This window comes from Melanostigma gelatinosum (genome assembly GCF_949748355.1).
Source record: "Melanostigma gelatinosum genome assembly, chromosome: 9".
Taxonomy (NCBI): domain Eukaryota; kingdom Metazoa; phylum Chordata; class Actinopteri; order Perciformes; family Zoarcidae; genus Melanostigma; species Melanostigma gelatinosum.
This window is the reverse complement of record NC_136642.1, coordinates 26,312,609-26,321,112: the sequence shown is the minus strand read 5'-3', so window position 1 is coordinate 26,321,112 and position 8,504 is coordinate 26,312,609.

Genomic DNA, 8,504 nt, shown 5'->3' with positions numbered 1-8,504 from the left:
ATGCTGCTGTTATGCACCCCTCCACCTCCCCATTCCCTCCCAGTCTTCATCAGATTCATCAGCTCATCATTCTATCAGCCACCACCACCACCAGTGTGGTTTATCCACGGGGTTTATCTTGCTGCTGCTCAGGGCAGATGCCCCTCGATTACAAATCTCCCTGTAGAGTCCAAGTGCCAAAGACTCTGTCAAGACTTTATCATCAAATATCATCTGTTAAACAGTTGAAACTTAACTGATTAAACTGCAGCGTCAATAACATAGATCGTTGTCTGTCTTATCACTGTGCTCAATATTTCCTTATTGCCCATCTTGGACACAGCACATTACATCCATTTGGGTGCTGACTGCAAGACAATCTCACTGGAGTAAGCTTATTTAAAATTGAGACCAGGCGTGAGACAAAGTCAAAACAGAGAAAATAATATGAATTGAGACTTTAACCAAAATATTTTTGTTATGACATCATAGACTACTTTTCCTGCTGATATTACAAGAGAAAAGAGAGATTTATTTGCAAATAGAAAGGCCAGCTTACAGAAGAGTCTGTTACCGCTTATCTTAGAAACATAGGGTTGAGGGAACATAGTGTTGAAGGAACAGAGGTGTGAGAACGTAGGGCAGAGGAAACATAAGGTTGAGGTACCTTAAGGCTGAAAAAACATAGGGCATGCATGCTGAGGGAACATAGAGCCAAGGAAACATAGTGCGGACGGAAAATACGGGCCGTGGTAACGTAGGGTTGAAGGAACACAGGGCCAAAGACATAAAAAGTTGAAAAGATATATGGGCCGAGGTAACATAGGGTTATGCCCTATGTTACAGCTGCGGGAACATAGGTTTGAGGGAACATTGAACAGTGGCGGGCCGTCAGGGCCTGCAAGGCCTTCTCTGCTGGCCTAAACAGAATCACAAAGCTATATATATATAAATAAATAAAAATCTATTTTATAATTTACGCATTTTTCTTAAATACACTACATGTATTATAATTTATACAAATATTTTTCCCATTATCTTATTTTCTCATTGCACAGCTACTGTGTTCCTCAGTTGCTCTGCTTCCAGTGCAGCTTGTTTTAAGTAGAGTTTTTATCCAATCAGATTTCACCTCTGTGTCTCTAGGTAAGAACAGAGGCCCGAGGCCTGCAGACTCACAAGTCAATCCATGTGCACTTTAAGTAAATGGGGACGATATTGTTGATTGTCATAGTGTTCAACCAATCAGATCTTTAGTTTGACGTGTTGGGCGTATTCTTTGACGTGTCAGCGCCTGCTAGAGGCCTATAATGACGTCAGCATTGGGCCCCGGGACACTTTGTACTTGAAAAGTTGGGCCCCGAGGTCAAAAAGGTTAAGAACCCCTGCGCTACATGACACCAAAGTATGGCGGGACACTTGCAAGCTACGGTGGTCTTAAAAACGTTTGGAAGGACCCGAGTGGATCTCCAGATCAACGATCAAGTTCGCAGGGAAACGGAGCTCCACAATGAAAAAGTTAAGAAGAATAGGGAAATAATGAAAAGACTGATAGATTGTGTTATCTTTTTGGGTAAACAGGTGCTCTCATTCAGGGGACACGACGAACGTAAGGAGTCCGCTATTGACTGCGTCTGTCGAGCGGACGTTTTCAGCCCTAAAACGCATCAAAACCTATTCCAGAAACGCAACTGGGGAGGCTCGACTGTCATCACTGGCATCCATGGCAATCGAAAGGGACCTCTTGCTGGAACTGAAACGCACGGATGTATGTACAACCGCGTCATTGAACTCTTTGTGAACAAAGAGGATGGACTTTGTATTTAAATAGAACAGCATTTGGTAAGTGAAACTGCTTTTGTTTTCTTTACATCTGCAGTGTGTTCATTTTGCCGATCGTGTCGTTTATGGATGGCGTTCCCTGATGTAAATAATATTTGAATGGCTCTTGCTCTCTAGTGTGAGTGTTGCTGGATTGTTTTGTCATGCCTTGTTTTAAATAAATGTGATTCTTTCTTGTGAGTTCGCTCTCGTCATCGTGTTAATTACATAGATTTTGACCATATGCATTGTCCGTTAATTACGAAGCATACCGTCCTGCGTGGGGTTAGGGTCCGGATAATTGAATCAGTTTGGGCTGTTTTCTTTTACAAACAAGAATGATGGTCTGGAGAAATGGGGATTGTGTGGCAAACTGTTTGAATCAGTAGGGAACAGCTGCCTAAACGCTGCGGGGAGAGTTTGTAGCGCGAGTTTGTGCGTGTTGTTTTCCTTAAGCTAGTTTAGCATAGCCTCGCAGAACATTCGCGCCTCAGTTGTGTTTTGTTTAGTTTCCGGGTCAGACGCTGACCCGGAAACTAAACAGACAGACAGACCGGTGTCTCCACCGAAAACATTATATTTACCACAATTTAAGCTTCTGTATTTTCCAAATGCACCAGTATTATTGTTCGGTTCGTAAGCCTCGTACCGAACGGTTTAAAACAAATACGTGATGTTACACACCTAGAAACAAATAACCGTACGTAGCTGTGGCGCTATCATGAGGTTATTCGGTGGTAAGAAGGCAGTGAAGGCCCAGGTATAAAATGCACGGCCCGCCACTGACATTGAAACACCCCGCATTAAACTTGTCACAACTCGTGTGTCTGTGCTGGAGGAGAAGATTCTTTATTCAGCTTCTACTTAAATTATGGAGGATTGACATTGGTCTCTGTGCCTTGAGAAGACAGACAGCTAGCCAGGACGTTGGCTAGCTTCCATCAAAACAGTAGAAACATGTCTCCCGGTAATTCTTAAGTTGTTTTATTTGCATGTTGTTTGTTGGTAGCTCCCTTGCTAATGTTAAGAAACTGGTGACCCTACATTGGCATTAGTTTTCAGAGCATTAGTTTTCAGAGTTCACCCTGTGGATGGGACTTCTGCAGAGCTGTGTGCATTCATTGAAACTAAGCGAGCCGTTGATGGTCATTAAAATCCTCCAAACTGTCGGCTGGCTGCTTGTTGACACTGCATCTCGTTTTATTCAACACTTTTGTGTTTTAAACAAAGTGCATTGCAACAATCAGCAGGCAAGCAAGGATCCTAATGTGCAGGCATTGAGATCAGCTGAACCCGTGTTGCTAAATGACTTGGTAGTCAGCACAACATTGTTCGTCTGAATATAGTTGATTTGTAGCTTGTTGCCAGGGTGTACAAACAGTTGCTAAATCTAGTGTCAAAGTCAACAGCCTGGCAATAGTGATATGAACGTGTTAAGTCTAGATAAAAAGTAAAAGTCTTCACGAACTATTTAAGGGCTAAATCATTGCTTTGTCAACTATTAGTTAGGTCTGTATATGTATATAAATATATATATATACATTAGTGCTGGGCAAGTTAACGCGTTATTATTGCGTTAACGTATTAATTAATTAACGGCGACAATTATTTTATAGCGCGTTAACGCATTTTTTTATTTTTTTTTATTTTGAAAGTCCGTTGCTCACTGGTAGCGGTGGAGGAATGGAGACTACTGGACATCGCTGGTAAAGTCAGCAGACACTCAGATCTCCGTGGTCAACTCAGCAGACACTTACATGTTAGTGCACCTATATGCTGAAATTCACGGTAAACACATCCAAACGGCACAGATCGGGAGCGAGCGAAGGACTTTGAAACTTAGCGGAAAGATTATCGTTTTTTTCAGACGAACATCCGGTTTTCAGAATAAAAAGTACAAAGTATGAATTATATTCACATTAAGTATAAACCATGCTACCTGCATCTCGTGAGTTAAAGGGAAAATGCACCTAAATTGTGCGTAAAGTGTCTTTATTCTTTGATCGCTGGGTAACCATCATTACCTCGGAGTTACAGCATTATATTGATGAACAGTGGAGCTGCATTCACATGCTCTGACTGTCATGAAGACAGCCATTTTTGCTGAAACGTGCTGAAACATTTTAAACCTGTTGCACAGCAGTGGAACGTTTCACATACAGTCAGCACACTGAGCACAGATGGTGCAAGAAATATGATCGCGACTGTGTAAAGGGAATATATATATATATACATATATATATATGTGGCTCAATTTGTTTAAGGAATGCACTATTACTACTTTTTTGCGTATATATATATATGTACATATATATATATATATATATATATATACATACATATATACATATATATATACATACATATATATATGTATACATATATATTAGTGCTGGGCAAGTTAACGCATTCATTAATGAACACCGACAATTATTTTATCGCGAGCATTTTTTATTTTTATTGAAAGACAAGAGACAATACATATACATAACAACAAGAGGATGACAGAAGAGTTGGATAAAAGCCAGAAAACATCCTAGAGTCAGTTGTGTATGTATGTAGGTGTGTGAGTGTGTGTGTGTGTGTGTGTCCTTGAGCCTTTTGAGATGGGAAAAACAATAATAATTACAAAACCAACAAAAAAACAGGTAAGTATTTTTAATTTATTATTATTGTAACAGACTGTCTCATGTTTATCATTTTGTATTGGAGATGATATGTCCCTTCAGGGTTGCCGTAGAGAAAAGGCGACTTCCGCTTCTGGTCGAGGGGGGGGCAGAAATAAAGAGAGAAGCTGCACCAGCTGGACATCGCTGCGGTAAAGTCAGCAGACACTCAGATCTCCGTGGTCAACTCAGCAGACACTTACATTTTAGTGCACCTATATGCTGAAATTCACGGTAAACGGCCCAGATCGGGAGCGAGCGAAGGACTTTGAAAGTTAGCGGAAACAACGTGAGACGACATCCGGTTTATTCAGACGAACATCTGGTTTTCAGAATAAGATGCCAACAAAGTATGAATTATATTCACATTAACATATATATATATATATATGTATATGTATATATATAAAGCTTATCTACAATAATACACACATTTTCAGGACATAAACTAAAGAAAGTTGAAGCTTGTGTTACAAGTTGGACGGTCATTTTCCCTTCAACGGACCCACCAAATAAAATTCATACAGCTATCATTTTTATCACCAACCTCATTTGAAAGACCTTTGAATGGGCAGCTGTTTCAAGAGTAAAAAAAAAAAAGAAGAGTCGGCAGCAGGTTGGCTGCGGGACAATTTCCCAACTGTTGACTTTCCACTTCAATAATTGCTCATGAAGGCGGGTTACACCACACTGGCGGGAGGGAGTGGAAAATGCTGCCTGTAATCTCTTTCCCTCCTCCCTCTAACAGTGCAAATGCTCACATGAATTAACACACACACACACACTAACACCTCATGTTGCAAGAGTTTTCATCCAGGCTGGTAGATATGTGAGACGCTGTCAAACTGATACGACGAAGAGGCAGAGACAGGCATGAAGTAACATTTCACTCAATTCATTTTTCGCTCAGTGTAATTCAACTGCATGGTGCATAACACATTCAATGACGCTTTCTTTTACTCAGAAAAACAAAAACACATTACCGGTACCTACAGATGAATGTGTTTGACCATAGCCACTTCATGTGTTTTGGGCTGATAGCTATATCCGATATATTTTCAAAAGCCAAGTGAAAATTAAAGAAAATGGTTAGAATTGGTGTATTTGGCCCATCATTCTATTCTTGTGAAGATATTTAATTCTCATTAGGGTACAGACAGAAGAAAAAACAGACACGTCACATCATACACACCCACACACAACCTTGTACTTCTATCTTTGTGAGTACACTAATGCATTCCCTAGCCTAGCCACGTACCCTAACTTTAACCATCACAACTTAATGTCTAACCCCAACCCTTACCCTGACACCGACCGACACCTCATTCAAGCCTGAAACTTACACCTGCAACCTAAAACAGGCCTTTGAAGGTCTGTCCCAAAGTGAAGACCGAAATTGTCATCACTCTAAAAGTCTAAAACTCAAATTGGTCCTCACAAAGATAGCTGTACACACATACAGAGACATTTAGACCGTGTGACTCAAGCCCTGCCATGCAACTCTTAAAGTCACAGTCAAAACACTTTCCAGTCATTCCACCTTCCCCATTCGGTGTTCCTCATTCCATCATCCAGTTCGTTCATCTGCTTTAGCGTAAAGAAAATTTCTTGTTCCTGTTAAGTGATGGGGCTGGATGTTTTAACCTGACTTCCTGCTTGTCAGAGCAAACTGGAAATCAAAGGTAACACTATTCAGGTTAGTTTTCAGGGTCAGTTCAAACTAAAACTATACCACTAGGAACGATACATAATGAGTTTCTTTCTTTTGCAGTTTGGGTGACCTGACACTTTAAATTGTGCAAACAGTCTAATCTAAGTTAAAGCTGCATTGATCAATGTGTTGGCCAATTGACCACACAAAACAATCTGTAAACACACAGATTGGCATTTTGAGTTGTCTTTGTGTCCATCTGATGAATATGGGTCCAATATTTACTTCCTTTTAACTCTGTTTTGTTCTCCACCAACTCCTGAAAAAAGATTAATAATATTAGCTTTAAGCTGCTAAATGCTCTATGTTTACCAGCTAGTTTCTAACTGTGTCTATCTGTTGTTTGGTGCTGAGCAGGTAGTGTACAGTGGGTTTATCAGTGTTTTGATTAAAACACCTAGTTGCTGCTGCTGGAAGCCAGGTTGATTAGAGCTCTGAGACTGAACCAGCACTGTTAAGTTGTGGGCCGTAAAACTAAAACAAGCTGAAAGGACCTAGAAAGTGTCATAGAGTTGAGGAGCTAGGTGGGTAGTTTGGTAGGTAGAAAGGTTGATAAACAGGCAGGTAGGTATGTAGTTAGCTAGATAGGCAGGTGGTAAGACAGGCATTATACATCCAAAAAATATGTATAAAGGTAGACAGGCAGGTAGCCTGTCAATCAATGCATTTGGGCCAAATGCTTTGATTGGAGGGGCTTTTTACAGTCCTGAGACAGCCACCAGATATTGTTTCCTTTTTTTGTTGGAGCATTTGATTTATTGATTGTTGTAAGGATGTAATGAGAATTTCAACAAAAATGTTTTCGAAGAAGATTACAACTGTAAAACTGTGACTGTGGCTCAGTGGTAGAGGAGGTTGTCCTTCAGGCTTCATCCACACTAATACATCTTTGTTTAAAGCCGGGGTTTTAAAAACAAAAATGATCTCCGTCCACACGGGCATTACAGCAGTGGTTCTCATCTGGTCTGGCTGTGGGACCCACCATCACCCCTTAATGGCAAGCCGCGACCCAAATCGAGGAACATTTTCAACTTCTCAAATGTATTTAATGTAAAGATGGTTCAGTTTCAACCTGAGCTGAAAATGTCCTCTGCAGTCATAGTAGTAGGGAGCTCTCTTGTGCAGAGAAATCGTTCCTGTAAGTCCCCGTCCCACACATGTTTCATGTAAACAAGTAAAACTGCTTTGTTTATTATGTCTGTAGAGTCGCCCATTTGTAATGCAAAATGAACTTGCCTAAATTCGAGCTGTGGTCTGTTGTTTGATGTCATCCGACATGTCTTCAATTCGTCTACTTATAGTGTCATTTGACGGAGGTATAGTTTTCAGTTGATCCCTTCCTGATATTAGGATTACAAGGCATTAATGCCAAATGCCAAAGGAGTGTGAATAGATGGCACTCCGCTGCATAAAAAATCCCCTTCAAAATAACAGCACAGGAATTGTTTACCCACTGAAAACGGGTCCGCGACCCACTTTTGGGTCACGACCCACCAGTTGGGAATCACTGCATTACAGCATCATTAGCGAAATGATTTCCGTCCATACTAGCAAGCCTGTAAACAAATATCACATGACTATTCACGTACACTGGGCATGCGGGTGCCGGTGTAAACAGGAATTAGATTGGTTGCTTAGTTACAGAAAATATGAGTGTTATAGTACTCTTTAATAATAAAAGCTAGTGCTTGATACTTAAGATCTTCCTCTATATCAGGGGTGGGCAAATATTTTTCCCAAGGGGCCACATGTGAAACAAGCACTGGGGCCGGACCAATAGACTGAACTCAATCCTGCTCAGTATTATTCCACATCTTTATAAAAAGCAGTAAATTGTATGGTTTTGATAAGCTGTGAGTGGTAAGAGTAAATATTATGATCAGTGGTGGAATATAACTCAGTATATTCCCTGTGAGGAGAGAAAGCACAAAGATTCCGGGAAAGAAGCAAAGTTAGTAATGTGCATTAGTGGGACATGACTTCATACAGATCGGAGTCTTAGGAGGAAGTCTAATCGTTTTCCTGACCATAATAACAGAACAGCTGCTGTCAGTTCTCTGAGAAACCGCTCTTCATTCATTTCCTGACAGATGCTAAGCCTAGATATATGTAATTCTTCTGGCTCACTTACCATGGCTCAATGGGTAAAAAGGTTCGTCCAGCACCCGCAAGGTCCAAGGTTCGATCCTTAGCTGCTACGAGTCCTGTGTCAAGCAAGACACTGAAACCCTAACTGTTCCCCGGGTGCTTCTCAGCAGCCCACTGCTCCCAATAAGCTAGGGATGGCAGAATTTACATTGCATGTTTATATCAGAATCAGAACCGTT